This window comes from Acanthochromis polyacanthus, chromosome 6 (genome assembly GCF_021347895.1).
Source record: "Acanthochromis polyacanthus isolate Apoly-LR-REF ecotype Palm Island chromosome 6, KAUST_Apoly_ChrSc, whole genome shotgun sequence".
Classification (NCBI taxonomy): Eukaryota; Metazoa; Chordata; class Actinopteri; family Pomacentridae; genus Acanthochromis; species Acanthochromis polyacanthus.
The window spans coordinates 33,831,693-33,851,152 of record NC_067118.1 but is presented as its reverse complement, the minus strand read 5'-3'; positions in this window follow the sequence as shown (position 1 = coordinate 33,851,152).

The window sequence follows — 19,460 nt, the reverse complement described above, 5'->3', positions numbered from 1 at the left end:
AAAGTATCATCTCAGGATTCGTCTTTCACCCACTTCTTGTATTTCCTTCTCTCTTTCTCCTTTTGTTTCTAAATCGATTTCTGTCTTTGTCTTGTATTTCATGGCCAAATTGTTCATACAAATATCTGCATTATTCCCGATTGAAAATACTGGATTTCTTTTAAAGGCGTACAGAGATCGGTGCTGTAAATCCAAAACGACCTATTCTGCATTAGGTTTTCAGAAGGCTACTGCTAAAAATTGTTTTAATTATCTAATCTATTGATTGTTTTTAATGGATAATATGTTGTTCAGTTGAGAAAAAGTTAAAAAATAAGATGCACATCCAGCAAAAGTTCACTCAGTCCAATGTGGCATTCTCAAATAGCTTGTTTTGTTTGATAACAGTCCAAAACACAAAGATATTCTATTCACATTGATATGAAACAAAGAAAAGCAGCAAATCCTTTGAGAAACTAGAATTGTTTGACAATTTCCGGACAATAACTCCTTCTTGTCTTTTCTATACCGGTAACTGTTGACTTTGAGAAGTGCTTTGTGGTAAGGTACAATGCAAATACAAAAAAGTTTGTTGCTCTGTGTTCCCGTGCTTGTCACTGTTATTTTAAACTCGGAATCTTTTTAAATATATCAGAACTGTCTGTGAGCAGGCCAGTCCCCTGTTATCCTCTTTTTGCTGTGTTTAGTGTGCACATCCCGACTACAAAATCTGTTTATATCTATGCATGTATTTAGAAATATGTAGACTACTACACACACTCACACACAAATGGACAAAAAACTAGTTCTTGGTACCTTTCATTTGTTTTCCCACTGTTGTGTTTGGTTGCTGTGATGCGCTTTGGGCTGATGAAGTTAAATGGTAGGTTGAAGAGTAAGTCTGATGTTCAGTCGAGGCTGTGACTTTGGGCAAAATTGTGCCCACTCAAAAGATTTGTTTGCTGGGGGTGCAGGAATATTTGCTGATATGCGAATGACAGACAGCTGATTTTTGAATGTGATAAGAATACCACAAATGTGACCATAGCGTATAGTACATTAGATCAGGCAGTTAACCTTCCTATGTGCTCATGTTTGTGTGCGCGTGTGTCAGTGTGGGAGTTAAGAGTTTGGACAAGAAAAGCATGTGTGGGTGAATTTTAAGGAGATCAGCAGGGTGAAACTCGCGTCAAAATTAGAAGCATATGAATGGATCTTTGCTTCTATGACCTAATGTGGTGGCTCACTCCCCATCTTAAAACAAACATGGATCACCAGTTTGATGAAAGGATGCAGCACCAGAGGGTGATTCACTGGGAACAGTCATATGTCCTATTGGGACCAGTCACCTTTTACTCATGGTGTGTTTACATTGTCAGTCTCAGACTCATCCATTGTTATGCAAAATTAAATCTGAAAATCTGATTTGACATGAGGGATTTTGTTGGCTCTGATCTGTACACTCACTGCTGCTTGTCTTTATTCATACATAAGTGTAACCATACATTCCCGTTAACCCCAGTATCTTAACCCAGGTGCAGAAAGCTGCTTCCTGGACTGGGCTGTGGCTCTGCCTGGAAAAGCTGCTGTCTTCCCCTAAGTGGGAGCTTTGATTGGACCAACAGACTCATGCATGCTGGTCTGAGTTGACGGGAGGCAGCTGGAGCGCCGTGTGTTTTTTCTGGTCTGGTTTGGTATGGTTGGGCTTGGTTTTGGTCTCTACCAGCCTGTTGTGACCACATCAGTGGCACTTACAGACCGTGCTGAGGAAATGAACACATATATCTGACTCAGCAGCTCTTAGTTCTGGTTATGATCTTCACATAACACACACACAGTTACTTACACACTATTCTGTCTTGATTACATAGCGTACTGTACAGGGTTACTCATACGCAGATGCACACTCAACTCATGCAAGCACAGTCTGTGTGTACTGCTGCACAATACACACCACAGCTTAACACACTCAGCAATAACCTCCTCACAGCTCCCTTTCCCTCTTTCTCTTTTCTTTGATGTTGCTCATACTCCAAAACAGCCACAGTTCTCCATGCCAGAGAACTTAATTCTCAGGCACCATGATGGAGTCATCAGTCCTCCTACTCAGCACTATATCTCCCTCACGCAGGTGTGGGATCTGCTGACCCGGCTATCCGCCCGATCCCAGTGGACCTGTCGACAATGACCTAATGGTCATCTGATTCCCTAAACGCCACCATCACCATCGTTCTCCTCCTCCCCTCTCAGTTTTTCTGGTCTTTTTCTGCCCCTCAGCCCTCAACCCACTCTCTTTCTTCCTCTCTGAGCTCTGGTGTCTGATTTGATGTGACCAGAATAGTCATGGTGATGTAGTCGGCGTGAGTCAACAGGTAGGTGCTACAGCGTCCAGCTGAGTTGGCGTTCTCCGTTCATGGCAGGCTGGGAAGCAGTTTCATGTGACCATGACTGAAGCCATCACATCTGTGTTTCACTGAGCATGGGCTTGGCCAGTACAAACACATTTTGCTTTTACTTTCGCTGTGTTAAAGAAGCTATACAGGTTTTTGAAATCCCCTTAAAATTTTATGGCGTCCTTGTAGAGCTTATTATAAGCTAATGACGGAGCTTTAAGTAATTGTTGCTGTGCATTTCTTATTCTGTTTTTGAGGTCTTTTTAAGTCCACATTCCAGTAAAGGAGTGGAAAAGCTGTGGTAGTCATGTTGTAATTCTCAGTGTCATAAACACTGCTGATAGTGTGTGTGTATAAGAGAAAAAATACGCAACTGAAAAGGTGGACAAACAGGGAGGTGTGTGTGTGTGCGTGCGTGTTTTGACGGGGGTCTTTTCACTTACCACTGAATGTGAGCAAAAACATGTTACACCACTCAAAATTTCCCCTCTGCTGTGGCAGTTTCCATAAACAAACTTTATTTTTCAGTGCCCAGACAAAACATCTGCCACAGTTGAGAGAACATTCCACACAGCCCCTGGCTGTATCAAAGACACAGAGCAAATAATATTATTTTATAGTTATATTACATTATACATTGTCTGTACTGCATTTTATAATTGTAGGGATTTGACCGAGCATACATATTATTTTGAAAATAAAAATAAGAGATTAAACATAAAAGAAGTATTGATTGACAAGAGTAATTTTCAGTGCATTTTATTCTATATGAGAATGAATGCAAAAAGAAACCATGGATATGTGCCTCCAATGACACAGTGACCCAAAAAATGATTCAGAGGAAAGGTTATTTAACTGCAAAATCTGGTTTGGATTAGATCTAATGTGCATTGGCCATGTGATTTCAGGAGAAACGTTTCCCATCATTTGTAAATGTTTTTCCTGAGAGTTTCCTCATCTTCGTGACAATGTTTTTGTACTCCGATGTGCTGATCCTGTTTCTGGCAAATGTGTGACAGGGTTTTGAAATGATGCTTAGGTTGACAACAAGTGCAGGGTCATGTTTTTCACACATGTGGAGTAAGAAGAGTTATTGAGAAATCTGATCCCCTGGGGTGTGTTCAGTTACACTCATTTGGTGTCTAAGTTAGAACTTCTTTCTCTCCCAGACTCGTACTCATCTTGGCTTTCCAGCCTGACTTACTAATTTCTTCCCCTTCTGTCTTGTAGACCCCCCCCCAGAAGTGTTTCTCATTATGCTCATGATCTGACCATATGGTTGCACACTGTTTTTGTGCTTGTTTGTGTAAGTGTTTGTTGCAGGAAAAGATCCACAAGAGTGCATTGAGGGCATAGAGACACACACGCACACTCTCATAGACGCATCAGTCACTGAATCTCCCGTCTCAAGCCATTTCATTCTCAGAGATCACAGACTTTGTGCCCGTTTTGTTGTGGTCTTTTTATTGGCCTGCTGGTGCATGTCCATAATATACACAGACACACATATGTGTATATGAGTGTGTGTGTTTACAGCTGTGTTATGTGGGCTTCATCTCACAATGTGAGGTTTGTCAGCTGTTGCCCATTCTCTCTGGTCAGAAACCTGAACACACACGGGTGTGTGCACATAAACACAAACACACTCAGGAGCTTTGATTTGACCTGCTGGCTCCAGATGAATACACTTGAGATTTTTTTAGCTTGTGTCAAAGCCATGTTGTAATATGAATGCAGAGAGCCATCCAAAATCTGTAACAGCGCTAGAAGCTCTGCTGTTAAGTTGAAGCTGCTGCTGGTTCAGAAAGTTTTTTTTTTAACAGCAATAAATTCCCAAATGAAAGGTTGAGAAACTATTCTCATTGTTCCTCAACACAGAAAGTAATGTTTTATACATTTAGGAGTAGTCCAGGTTTGTATTATAGCCATCCTTTTTTTTTCTTTGTTAAAATCCAGTCTTTCTCTTCAAATTCAAAACAGAACTGTTAAGTGCGGATGGGTCACAAATGAAAGAAAAACAACATGAAGCATCTTACTAAGGTGTTGGGCCACCATGGGCTGCTTGCATAGCTTCAATGTGTTCTCTGGAACTCTACTGGACTGATGAAGCACCATATTTACAAAAGATAATCACTCATTTTGTGTTTTGATGATGGTGGTTAGAGTGCTAGACTAAAATCTCCCACGAGTGTTAATTTGGGTAGAGATCTGGTGACCATGAACGCCATGGCTTATGAGTCACATCATTTTTGTTAATTTAACTATTTAGTGATGGGATAGTTTTTACCTCAGAAGAGACTATTCTCTTCAAGACAGAGATGTTCCATCAGAGAATGAAGCGATTACACCTTTGGATTGGTTTGCAGTTACCATTCCCTCTAAGCGGACAAGTGGACCCAAACTATACCAGCAAAATGCCCCCTACAGAATAAGAGGCCCTAATTCATATAGATTTGATTTGGATACCTAGATCGGTAAGTTTGAATCCATTCTGTATAATGACATATTGACAGGGAAATCAAGCAAACATTTTTGGACATATGGCTTGTTAAAATATATATATGTTTTTAAAATAATTTTCAAAGAGTTTTGACCAAGATATGAACATTATAGGACAACTGACGTGAAATAAATGAACTCGGTGTGCTTTGGGGGATTTGCCCTTCCAGGAACCAGACAAGCAAAATCCCTCTTCCCACCTTGTTTTTTCATGGTTGCTATTACCACTGGTAACAATGTGTTTCTGCATTTGGTGAGTTAACATGGTTTAGACATACTTCATGGTCAAGTAGTCCGGTATGATTTTTGATGATTCAGAATTATCCAATAAATTTATCATTGATAAGTTGGAAACTCGCAATTTTTCTACAGAACAGCAAAGCAATCGTGCTTGTTAGATTAATCACTAAAGGTCCAGACTAAGTAGATACAATATTACCGTTCCTCTTTTTCTGTCACTCCATTGTGAGTCTTCTCTCTCCATCATCTCTTTGCAGATCAGCACCTCCCCATCTGTTTCTCTTACTATCTCGCCCTTACAATATCTCATTACCTGGAACTGTATACTTTCTGTCCAGATGACACACAGGCACACACACACCAAGCACATATAAAAACATACACACAGCACAGCAACACAATAACCTCAGGCCACTGGATATTAGAAAATCACCCAAACCTGTCGTCCCCTCAGTCATGGAAGAGAGGGGGAAGATTTCCCAGCTATATTAAAGGAGAGGTAGTAGCCTCTTCCCCAGCTTCCCTTCATCTCTCCCCCGTTTATTCTAATCACACAGCGGCTGTCTACTCTCCTGCCTTTATTTTGCTCTATTTTTCCATCTCTTTGTTTTGTTTTTCGCCTGACAGTGACTGGGTCTCTTCTGCCCCAGGGGAACAGAGTTATGAGCCTGATGTCCTTTCATAGTCAATTGTATAATGTGGCTTGTGTATGTATGTGTGTGAGATGGTGTGAAAGAAGCGGAGGGTGGGAAATGCTTAAGAGAAAGTGTGTGCATGCGTGTGTGCACGTCACTGACAGTAGCCCACTGAAAGCTTATATACCAACGTGGGTGTGTGTTGTTTACAGATTATGCCCTTCATTGTGGTATTTTGGTTGAGTTCTTCCAGGATGCTGCTATCATGCTGACCTCCTCTCCGTCCTGTCACACACTACTGGAAGTGCTGTCATCATATGTGCAGCACAGTCTTCCTCTACATGGCCATCTTCCCTCCGCAGACACGTCTATTACCGTGTTCAGTGCCAGGTACTGAACGTCATATCAAAGTGGTCAAATCATTCTCTTCTGTAATGGTTACTCGGTGTTCCTGCTGTGTTCTAATTGAGTGTGTATTTAGTTTGTGTGACTGTCAGGTGTTTCTCGGCCAGTGTTGTGAACTTTCTCAGATAAGAGCTGTGTCTTAGTGCTGCCTCTGGGCTGAATGTTCTGAAAACAAAGCCTCCCCATGTTCCCTGTTTGGCCAAGGAAGCACATACACACGTGGACAAAATTGTTGGTACCCCTCAGTTAAAGAAGGAAAAACCCACAATTCTCACTGAAATCACTTGAAACTCACAAAAGTAACAATAAATAAAAATTTATTGAAAATTAAATAATCAAAAACAGCCATTACTTTTGAATTGTTGATTAACATAATTATTAAAAAAAAACAAACTAATGAAACAGGCCTGGACAAAAATGATGGTACCTCTATAAAAGATTGAAAACTATTTGACCAGAGTGACATGATTAACTCAGGTGTGTCATTTAATTGACATCACAGGTGTTTCCAAACTCATAATCAGTCAGTCTGCCTCTTTAAAGGGAGACAAGTAGTCACCCTGCTGTTTGGTGAAAAGGTGTGTACCACACTGAACATGGACAACAGAAAGCGAAGGAGAGAATTGTCCCAGGACATCCGAAAAAAAATTATAGACAAACATCTTAAAGGTAAAGGCTATAAGACCATCTCTAAACAGCTTGAAGTTCCTGTGACAACAGTGGCTCATATTATTCAGAAGTTCAAGACCCACGGGACAGTAGCCAACCTCCCTGGACGTGGCCGCAAGAGGAAAATTGATGACAAATTGAAGAGACGGATCGTTGGAATTGTATCCAAAGAGCCCAGAGCAACCTCCAAAGAAATTAAAGGTGAACTCCAAGGCCAAGGTACATCAGTGTCAGATCGCACCATTCGTCGTCGTTTGAGCCAAAGTGGACTTCATGGGAGACGACCAAGGAGGACACCACTGCTGAAAAAAACTCATAAAAAAGCGAGACTGGAATTTGCAAAAATGCATGTTGACAAGCCACAAAGCTTCTGGGAGAATGTCCTTTGGACAGATGAGACCAAACTGGAGCTTTTTGGTAAGGCACATCAACTCTATGTTCATAGACTCAAAAACCAAGCATACGAAGAAAAGAACACTGTCCCTACGGTGAAACATGGAGGAGGCTCAGTAATGTTTTGGGGCTGCTTTGCTGCATCTGGCACAGGGTGTCTTGAAAGTGTGCAAGGTACGATGAAATCTGAAGACTATCAAGGCATTCTGGAGAGAAATGTGCTGCCTAGTGTCAGAAAGCTTGGTCTCAGTCGCAGGTCATGGGTCTTCCAACAGGACAACGATCCAAAACACACAGCCAAAAACACCCAAGAATGGCTGAGAGAAAAGCGTTGGACTATTCTAAAGTGGCCTTCTATGAGCCCAGATCTGAATCCCATTGAACATATGTGGAAGGAGCTGAAACATGCCATTTGGAGAAGACACCCATCAAACCTGAGACAACTGGAGCTGTTTGCTCATGAGGAGTGGGCCAAAATACCTGTTGACAGCTGCAGAACGCTCATTGACAAATACAGAAATCGTTTAATTGCAGTGATTGCCTCAAAAGGTTGTGCAACAAAATATTAAGTTATGGGTACCATCATTTTTGTCCAGCCCTATTTCATTAGTTTGTTTTTTCTAAATAATTATGTTAATCAACAATTCAAAAGTGATGGCTGATTTTGATTATTTAATTTTCAATAAATTTTTATTTGTTACTTTTGTGAGTTTCAAGTGATTTCAGTGAGAATTGTGTTTTTTCCTTCTTTAACTGAGGGGTACCAACAATTTTGTCCACGTGTGTATCTTCCTCAGATTCAGGCCCCCACTCCTGGGCTGGGAAGCCGCCCCCTTCACCTGGTCCTGAGCGGGAAGCCCATGGTCTGTGGGTTTTGTTTGGGCTCTGTGTGCTATATTCGGACGAGCTAATCTCGCTTGCTTTCTGGGAGTAGTAAGGAGAAGAATTAGCACTACCAGGATGAGTGGACAGAGAGTTATAATGGGAAATGGTCAGTCATCGTTCTGACATGTGTTTACATTGTGGCCAACTTCATTTTAGTCACAGCTCCCTTAAGAAATAGGTACTTTCCCATGTAGCTGTTTTCTGGCATCAGGTGATATATCACAGGGCGGTTAATGTGTGGCAAGTTTTTATGTTTTGAATGATCAAAGCCAGTAGTGGTCTTAAAGGTGGCAACACCTCCCTTTTGAGTCAACAACTCTGTTGGACATTGTAAAATTGTGTTTGTGCATTCGATTTGGTCAGGAATCTCTCAACTGTGCTTATGTTATAATGACTACTTATCCTGAAATGAACTCATTTGAAATTATACGATAGTTAATATAAAACACGTCCCAAACTGAGACAAATCTTAAATTTAACAAGAAGAAATTGTTCTGATAATTTTATTTTAGTGCAAATATCCACTGTTGACCTTTGATTTATTTAAGCATGTTTTAAGATTGGAAACACAACTGCTGTCTTTTGCAGTATTTGAAAATAGGGTTCAATGTGTTACTGATAATGGGTGTTTTTCAAGGAGGTTCCATGTGCTTCATATGCAGCAGTGTAATCTCACCTGATGAATCACACCAGCCTCTCACGAACTTTTATTACAGCGCCAGTTGAAAATGTAACCCAATACATTTGATCCAGTTAAATGTTTCTGGGTGGTGCATTGTGGGATTATTATTTGTTGACTCATACATTAACTACTTTTTAAAAAAAGTTCTTTTACTCCCCCTTTATGAGCTTTTAGTTGAACAAGACACAGTTAACAGTAAAATCACTTTATTCCATGGCCATATGCACTTAACTGATGCCGCTTTTTTTTTTTTTTTTACACATTATGATGCTATGAGCCCCGCACAAGGAAAAGGAGCCTGACTGTGACTGACTAGTGCTCTCCTTTGCTGGGCAGGGCAGTTCTGGAAAGTCCCTGGCTAAGGATGGGGCTGGCAGGCTTTGAGGGGGGGCTGGAGTCCTGGAATTGTGTATGTTTTCCTGGATCAGGAAGGAGGATGTGGTAGACAGAAGACACCCCTCAGTTCACCCTTTTAAAATCTCCATCACCCCCTACCACCCACATCCACACACTACCTCACTCCACAATCACTCTTAAAAGGTAAAGAGAGCAGGAAAATTACCCTTCCAGTAAAAGGTACTCAGTCAGGACAACAGATGAGGGGAAACAGGATGAAAATAAAGGGAGAAATGTGGCGGGGGATTGGCGGTGTGCAGGAAAATACCAAAAAGCCAAAAATTATAGGAATAGGAGCTGTAATGATAGACGTGTAGTTTCTACAGGTTAGTTTGTGTTTGCTAGAAACATGCCATAGTACCATAAGTTTCCACTAGCTGTTGAGTGAAGACGGGATTAAGTGGTGTGGTGCATGTGTTGCTTGTATATGTACACTATATGTCTGTGTGTGAAACTGTTTGTGCTGTTTGTAAGGTTATGTGTTGGCAAAAAAAATGGGCACAAACAGTAGTCCATCTGGGCCGGGCTGCCTCTTAACCCAATGTCTGGTTGCCATTTATCATACAGGCACGAAGACCTACACACGCGTCCACACACAAACACACACATCCACCAGAGAATACAGCTGCCGTACAACCACATCACACATACGAAAGTATGGTCCACATTAGCCCACTCTGTGAACACAGACTGAAGGGTATTTATAGCCTAATAGATATTGTTTCTCACGAGATGGTGAATTACAGTAAAATCTGTGTGTGAATCTGACAGTATTTTTTTGTTGTTGTTGTCGTCCTGGCCGTGCTGTAATTGTGAGTGACTCAAATTGTTCGTGCATGCCAAAATCTGTCTCGCTTTGTTTGTCTCTCATTCATACTTTCTAATTTTTTCCACTGTGTGTGCACATGTGCTCTGTCAGTCACACTCTATGAGCGTGTGTTGTGTGTATTGAGTTGAGGGGCTCAGCTGTATGGCCCACTCAGGTTTCACCTTGGCACCAGTGCTCTCACCCTGGCAGCAGATTCCACACACTCCTCCCTGCCAACTCTCTACTGCTTTCCACACCACCTGTAACATATGCTCACTTCTAACGAGGGTAACTACCGTTTCCAAGACTGCGTGAGCCACAAAATATCATATATCCTTCTGTTGCAGAGAAATTGTAGAAAGGTCCATATCCATATTGTTCTTGGTATTTCTGTGTAAGGGAGAAACCCCACATTTCCTGCATGCGTTGCAGTAAAGTTTGGCTCCAGTCTGGTAACTATTGTTGTGCTTCCAAGCATATTTGTTTGGAATTCGAATGGAAAAAATTATATTTTCATCATAAATCAATCTCTTGATTACTTCTTTAATTATTGACTTTTTAAAAAAAAAAAAAAAACACCTTTAATATGTTGTCACAAATTTTTGACTTTGCCAGACCACCAGTCTAAGTGACTCAACACGAGAACAAGAATTCTTCTTTCTACAGGTTGCCTTAATTTTGTGACTACCTTCTGGACCTTTTTTCTATCTAGCAATTTGGGATTCTTTTAAGGCTTTCAGTACTGCTAGCAGGCTGTAGACTCTTGTTATAGATACAGTACTTATGAAAAAGTATTAATCCCAATTGCAAATGTTTCCTTTTTTTCTGCTTTTCAATATTAAATCATGGTGAGTTCAATTCAGCATCTTTGATAAAAATTTCCAAAAAAGGATTCTTTCATTTCAAAGTGAAAACATATTTTTACAACAAAATGTCAATTAATTAAAAAACATAACCTGTAAAACAAGTGACTGCATAATTTTTCACCACCTTTATGACTTACCTCATTCAACACAAGTACAGCCAAAAGGTGCTAGAAGCTGAGAAAGTGAAATGGAGTTTGTCTGAGTCCCAAGTGGTTGTAGTATATAGAAACCTGACCACCCGCCCAAAGCCTGAAAAATATTCCATTTGCAATCAGATAAAGAACAGACACACAGAAAATGTTCATGGTTTTGCATTGGTTATATGCTAAAATTTGCTGCATTTTACTTTTGACAAAGAATTCTGAAGAATTGCCTCAAGTGATGTCATTTTAGTCATTCTTCATTTGAGGCTGAAGATTGGTGGAAATTACTCCTTGCAAAGTGAGAAAACACTAATATACTTGAAGACTAAAAATATGTGGCGATTTAAAAGAAACAATCGATTGTGAGTTTGTTGATGTTATTGGAGAGAAATGCTACATTGGTGGAGTACTCATTTAAACGACTGTTTTTCAATGCCTCTGTTATGGACTGCATGGAAACGAATGGACCCACTGTAGGTTTAATAATGATCGATTTTGAAACATAAGCGTGGCTTTGGCCGTTGCTGTTCTTGCCTAATTCCTGGCAAATCCAAAACCTGAACCGAGCCATCTAAGCATCTCTGGGCCATGCACTGTTCACCCGTCACTCAAGGCTGAAATGCTCTTAATTATGCCTTACTGTCAGCCTTAATGTAATTTAAATTGGTGCGCTATGTTAAAAATCCTGCCCTGTACAGTTGTCATAAATGTTGAAATTAGCAGTAAAGACCTAACTGTTTATTTTGACAGTGATATTGAGCATCTTAACATATGGATCTATGGGGTTTGACTCACTATTGGACCCAGCTTCAAGTGGCTATTTGAGGAACTGCAGTTTTTGGCATTGGCTTTTTTTGCCGGTTGCAACCGCTATGGCTAGAGGTATTATATTTCTGTGTTTTCAGTCCATCCTTCTGTCTGTCCATCCTATTTTTTGACACTAGATCTGTTGAGTTCCTTGGGAGATATCCTCAAATTTAGTACAAATGACTCCTTTGATTGAAGGATAAATTGACTGAATATTGATAGTGAAGAGACAAAGATCGATATCACAGTGACCTCACAAAGCACCGTCATAGCCCCAACTTAACTCATCAACATGATGTCTCAGAAAAGCCTTCAGAATTTCTTCGAATTCGTCACAAACTTGCACTTGATCACAAAGATGAATTGATTAGATTTTAGTGATCAAGGATCAAAGGCACTGTGACCTCACACCTATCCAGTTCTTATAAACAGGATATACCAGAAATTCTTGGAGAAAATTTCATTAAATACGGCACAAATGTTAAGTTGGCCTCAACAATCAACTGATTAGATTACAAGGAGTTGTGTGTCTCACACTAAACATTTTTGTCCAACAGTGAAGAATTCATATGCCAAATATAAGAGAATTGCACACAAATGTCTAAGAAGTAAAAGTTGGGTCAAAAATTAAGTAATGACATGTGAGGTCAATTTCACTTTGACTCCATAATGTTTTGCAAAAACACTTTTCTGCCCATTATTTAACACCTTAGCTAAGAAACATAAGGAGAAATGGATGTAACCTGCAACTTGACTTCATGGAGGAGGCATTCAACCACATGCTGATTATGCATGATCTTCTATTATGTTTAGCTTTTGAATAAAGATGCATAATGTGCTTCCTTAACTCTTAATGGCAAAAATGATTCAGTGACACAGCAGATGTGATGATGAGAATCTTTATTTGTACTGCTACCTACTGTATGTATTAAGTGGTAAGAATATATGAAGAGAGTCAGATTGAGGGGGGCAGACAGATGGAGGAGATACTGCCTCCTTGAGAGTCTCCTCATGTGGGCACAACCTTGGCCCCCTTTCTGCCAATCTCCTACCCACTTCATGACGCCCAGAGGGGCACTGTGGCATCCAACAGGCTGGCAGCTGTTTTTGGGAGGTGTCCCCTTCTTAACCCGGCCTCTTTTCACCTCACACCTGAGGGAGGAGCACAGGGATCAGACTCCCATGTTGAAGTGCACTAATGTGCCCAACTCACTCGCTTGCAGGATGCATTAAAAAAAGTGCTGCAGCAAAGGGCATGCTCCCTCTGCACAGGAGAAACATTATGGTGTTCAAAGTACAGGGCATGAAGGACAAAGTGTGTGTCCATATTCTATGTGTCTGTGCATGAGTACACTGCATCTGTAAATGCATAGGAGCCTAGAAGAGCGGAAATAACTTTCTGCCATGTCAGTGCCATAGTTCTGTTCAGTGATCCTGCTCCGACCTCCCATCATGAACCTCTCACTGTGCAGCACTCACAGAATAAATAACGTTCACTTCCAAGTGTAAGAAACTCTATGCTTCACCCAAACTGTGGCCTCACTCAACCAGCTGTGGGAGGCCAGGGCACCAGGGTGCGGGGTGGTGAATGTTTGCATGTGTGGTTGCTTGTGTGTATGAGGGGTGGCTGCTTGTAAGTGTGGGTGTGTGAACGCTATGGAAATTATTGTTTCTCCATGGATATGTGTTTGCGTATGTGAGTGGCTGGAGTTGGGACTGGGAACTGAAGAGGCTGACTGACCCTTGTGATGTGTGTTTTATTGTGGTGAAGTTGCTGGTGTGAAATCTCTTGACCCTGACTGTTTTATTTACTGTAGGCTGTGCCTCCTTTCCAGTCCATTGACAGAAAAACTGGTAAGGTTAGTTGGTACACATTTCCTAAAGTACATTTCTTGATTTAGTTTAATTCTTGTGTATTTTGTAGCCACCTATTAAAATAACAGTGTTCGTTGGTCCAGATTGAACTTTTAGATTCACTGATGCATAGTTTTAGAAAGATATTCCTGCTCCCCAAAGGGTGAAGCTTTTCTTCTAACATGACATCAGGAAAAGTGTTTGTCTAGTAATTAAAGTATTTAGTAAAGATTTTCTTCATTTTCATCTTCTCCATTATTTTATTTAAACATTTATATGGTAAGATGAGATTAAATAAAACCCAATGAGAATTCTTTTTGTCAGATGTTGCCCAGATAAACAAAATTACAGAACATGAGAAATGCAGTTGCTGGTGGAAAAGCAAAACATAATAAGTAAAATACATTACTGAAGAATAAAAATAAATAAAATTAAATAACACTAGAATAAAAAACAAAAGTAATACTGGCAAAGTAATATCGCACATGGTAATAAAATACTGCACATTAGTTTACATATTGTATCTTACAATTACAAAATTATTTTGGGCAAAAGTAATATTGCAACAGTTATTGTTCAGATTTAAACGTCCATTGTTTTAGCCATCAGTCTTACAAAAGGGGGAGGAGTTATACAGTTTGATGACCACTCGAAGAAGAGACCTCCTGCATCTTTGGGATCCCAGTTTATGACAGAAGGCGCTCTGATGTGACAACAGGGTGGCGTTCAGGGGATGAGAGGCATTTTCCATTATGCTGAGTAGTTTCCTCAGCATCCTTGTGTAACTTCAAACTTAATTTGGACTGTTGGTCAAGCAAAGCGAGACATTTTAAAATGTCACCTCAGACTTATTTCTGCCATTTTAAGCACCAAAGGATTAACAGACTGATCAAGAACTTTAAATGCATCAATAGTTGAAGTATTAGTTCCGACTGTACTTTTGCACATAGCCAAAGTAGTTTATGCCAAGTGTTAATAAATAAGGACAGTATTTGTTACATATTTGCTCATCTGTCAAATGACGAAACATGATGGCGTTTTGAACAGATGGCCTTTGATTTGGAACCACCTTCCAGATCTTTTACCCGCAATTTGGGATTTTCTAAAAGCATGCAGCCACAGAAAGCAGTTAACTGACTCTAGATTGTTGTTATGGATATATCACATGAAAAGTACTGTACCTCCTGTCACTTTGAATTATTAGTGCCTTGCCACACATTGCTGTGGTATGAACATTCCTTGACCACTTTATTTTGTTTGTTCATTCTGGAGTCAAAGACATGGTAAACTCTGGGCTTTGTGCCTCTGTATGCATTGCTTCTCCTGGGCAAACTGCCCACTTCATCCTAAGGCTTGAACGGGGTCTCCCTCGGGACAGTCACAATACCATCAGGCCTACTTATACCTCCGATTATGCTTTGCTGGGTCTGCCGTTCGATTGTGTTAATATAATGACCAACGCTCTATTCGACTATTAAATGATGTTTTCCCTGCATTACAATAATGCTTATTCTGTGCATAGTTGCAAGACAACGTTTATTATGTTTCCTAGGGATCAATAGAAACTTGGATTTATAAATACAGATTAGCATAGTGAATAACAATTAAGAGGAAGAGTGGATCGATATCACTCAAAATAAGTTGGATTCAGACAAAGTCTGTGGGGATTTTCAACCAGCTTAGCCTTTGACTTACCGAAGACAGCAACAACAGCTACACAGGGGGTAGCAGGCTGAGAGGTGTAAAAAGATGGGATTGTGAGGAGGAGGAATTAAGAGTTTGGGGTTTTTGACAGATTGGTACATGGAAGAGTTGGAAAAGGGATGACTATGGAGGCATTTGGAGGGAGGTTGATGGTCTGAATAAGGGAAAGAATGATAGAGGAAAGCACGGATGTGAAGGATTAACAAGGATAATAAAAAAAAATACAGGGGAAGTGAGGAGATAGAATTAGAAAGGATAAGAAAGACAAGACTTGAAATAAAGAAAAATGGGAGCCTGAGATGATGGAAAAGGATTGGACAAGAGAAAGAGGAGCAGGCATGGAGAGAGGGTGCTCGTTGGGGAAGTGGGGGGGTAATTCAGAGAATGGATGTGAATAGCAGCCAAGGCATTTTTGTATTAACATAATTAACAGATGGTGTTAGTGATTAGGTTACATGCGATTCAGGAAGCCAGGGTTGTTAGCTGAGTGTTAAGGCTGCACATTCTGTCAGCTATAAAAAAAAATAAAAAAAGCTCGCAAAAGAACAATGTCAGTGGAGGGAATTAAATCAACAACACCTACACACATTTAAACACACAACTGTGGGGGAGGTGGGGTGTACCCGCTCACATATGCACAGATGCAAGTGTGTGAATACTTAGGCACCCGGTACACACAGACATAGTGTCCATGAACACACGTAGAAACACACACTCTTAACACACGGATAATAAGATCAGTAACACACACACTAGTCCAATTGCAGACTTAAAATGCATTGTTTCAGGGTTTTCTAAGTGTACCAGCGAGGGACATAAAGGCATTTTATGAGCCATGGCCCACTTTCAAAGCTTTGTCTGCTATAAACGCAGCTTTGATATGAGAATAGTGACATGCTGCTGGGAGAAGACTCTTTGTGACTCAGTAAAATATAAAAATAGTCCTGTTGGCTCACTAATGTGAACATGGTGATGGCTTTTGTTCTGCGTGCTATTGTCTGTAACTATAGGCAGAAATGTCTCTATGTATGTGTGTGTGTGTGAGAAAGAGAGATGGGAGACAGATTACACCTGGTTTAGTCTCAAAGGAACTGCCGTATTTATGCATTTGTTTGTGTGTATGTTTTGTATTAGGCTGCAGTCTGGCCTATTGAGTTGCTTATACAGCACTGTTCCCACCAGTTGTGATTCCGTCTTTCACCTGTTTGATATTATATTGTATTACTCACTTCATATGTGCTGCCATGTGTCTGTGTTTGTGTCTGTCTGTATCGCTGTCTATCACATCTGCCAATTGGTTTGTTTTCCCTGTATTCTAACAACAGCAAGTTGACTTGTCTGATAAGTCTACATACCATGTGAACAGAGAAACAGACTATACAGTGGAAACAATTTGCCTTGAAGCAATAGGTACGTGTGCACATGTTTGTCTGAATGTGTGTGTGTGATCATATGTGTGTTTGCGTGGTGTCTGTGTCTTCAAAGCAGTCTGGTTTTAATGACCGTGGGATATTGTCCAGCATGTAATTCAGACGGGCAGGAATGTGTTTGGATGATTCTGCGTGTGCATCAGTGTGTGTGTGTGTGTGTGTGTGTGTGTGAATGGGTGTGTATTTGCATTTGGGAGTTGGTCTGCATCCAGACGATCTTAGGATTGTCCTCGTTCAGTAAGGACTGGCGTGATTGAGACTGGCCCTCTGGTGGTTTGCAAATCAATCACAGGTCTTCAAACTCAGACCAAAACTCTGACTGTGACTACCAGTTTCCTGGAATAATCTTCTCCCCTTAAATAACCTCACATGGTTTCAATGACTTCTGCTCTGTCATCAGGCGAGCTGGCGTGTGACTGTATTGGGTGAATCCGTCCGCCCAAGGCTGCTTGGACAATATAAAATGGGTCATTCAGTCTCTTCGTCTCTCATTCTGGCTCTGTGTTGTTGTATTTGGTGTACACTGGCAGTTTTGGGGCTCATTAGTGGTTGATGAATAGATCCTTGTTGTAGATTGTTGTTCGAACCCAGCGCCAACATCGGGCACCAGTACCAATCTCTAGTCTCAACCTCAGCCTTATTATGTTACTACTGTATCTTGTCCTTAAGCCCAGGCTCATAATAACCACTTTCTGGCATGTTTCCTAAGAAACCTAATGTGTATGTAATTCACTTATTTCAAAGATAGTATCATTACATAACTCATCACTCAGTAGCTGGCAACACTTCATTCTACTGTGTAGTTTCCCTCTTGGCTTTCCAAACAATGTTTTATTTTAAGAAAAATTTCCCACATTTAGATATGTGGTTCAGTCTCCAACTAAAGACAGGATATATATGGGAGTTAATCTGTCTGTTCACAGAGGAATGTGTCATCACAATGTACACTGAAAAACAAAACCGTCAGTAGGTGCTCACCACCCGATGCCCCAACCCAGTCACCTGCAGGCATGGTTTGGGTCTTGTCATCGGTGCTTATGTCTTCGCAACTGCTCATATATCCTACATCTAACATGTTGACTATGAGAACCAACTGTTTACTTGCCATCTAATATATCCTGCTGATTGGCATGCAATGTCATTTCAACAATCAGTGTTGTTTTCATGTTTTGACTGCAACCCGAATTTACTGCTTCCAAAATGCGAAGAACAGTTACAGTTTGTGTTTCTAATTTTTGGTTTGCAGTTAGTTTTTCCTTTTCAACCTGCTAATTTTAGGCCAATTGCCAATTTCTGTTTCACATCCTTCAGAGTTTAGTAATTTTATTAAATTTGCAAATTTTTTTCTTACTTTCCTATTGGCCTTAGCTCTCTTAGCAACAGAGCATAGCAATGAAACGCTGTTTAACACTAGTTTTTTTTTTAATGCAATTTTGCTGTTAAATCTTTGACCACACTGAAACGTCTACATGTAGAGAAACATAACTAAATCTGTCTGGTTCTCCTTAACTTCAAAAGACAAAAACATGCGAATCAGAGGCAAAATGTGTTGAGAATTACAGCAGACGGTCTCGGATGACTAAGCCTCCACTCAGTCCTCTACTGCTCAACAATATAGCAAATGCAGTAGTCGAGGGACTACTCGACCAAGTAGCAGTTAATAAATTCCTAATCCCAAAGCCAAGAGGATGACTAAAGTGTATTGGTGGATTAGTGTGAGTCTTGCAGAAAGAATGCTCCTTTTGTTGTCTGTCTACAACAACAGAAAAGTAAGTAAATGAGAGCAGTAACATGATGCTTGTGTATATTAATAAACACTAAGTGATACAGATCGAGGGAGGACTGAATATAGAACAGCTGCCACTGTCTGCAGCACTGCTTAACAAAGTATCACACACGTTTTTAGATACTCGAAGTTAATATTCTTACCTATAACACAATGCAGGAAAGCGTAATTCTTTCTGACAATGACTCCAAACATACAGTCAGTTATAAATATATCTCTTAAGCGGGAAAAACAACATGCAGTCCTGCAACAGATGGTATGAGCCCCACAAAGCCCTGATCTCAACATCATTGAGCCAGTCTGGGATTTCATGTGAAACAGAAGCAGAGCTACCTAAATCCACAGAACTGAGGCAGCTTCTCCAAGCTACTTGTAACCATCTACTACCACAACCACCTTAATAAAATGCACCAGTGTAGTTACTGTAAATTTGTTATTTTATGCCAGTGGTGGGTCATGCCCAATATTGATTTTTTTTTTTGTTGACATTGATAGTTTTCTTTTAACTGCTTACTGAACTTTGTATGAAGTTTAACCAACAAATTAAAGCTATTCATGCCTTAAGGTATTCGTGCTTCAATTTAAGAGCCTGAAATGTCAGAAAGGTATGTAGGTTGACATAATTTTTCTGAGCTAAAGAGGATAAAGAGAGGATTTATCCATTTTTCTGAACAACCAGAAACCTCTATTAAACCCCCCCCCCCAGCAGAAAGGTTTCATAAATCAATGATGAAAACTAATATGGATATGGAGTTGTTAATAACATCATTTACTTCCAAGAGTTCCTCAAGTGACACTTAAGTGAACATATGTCCATAAACAGGAGATGACAGACCTAGGAAAATGGATATGCACAAACTGTGACTTGGAAACCAAGACAATCAAA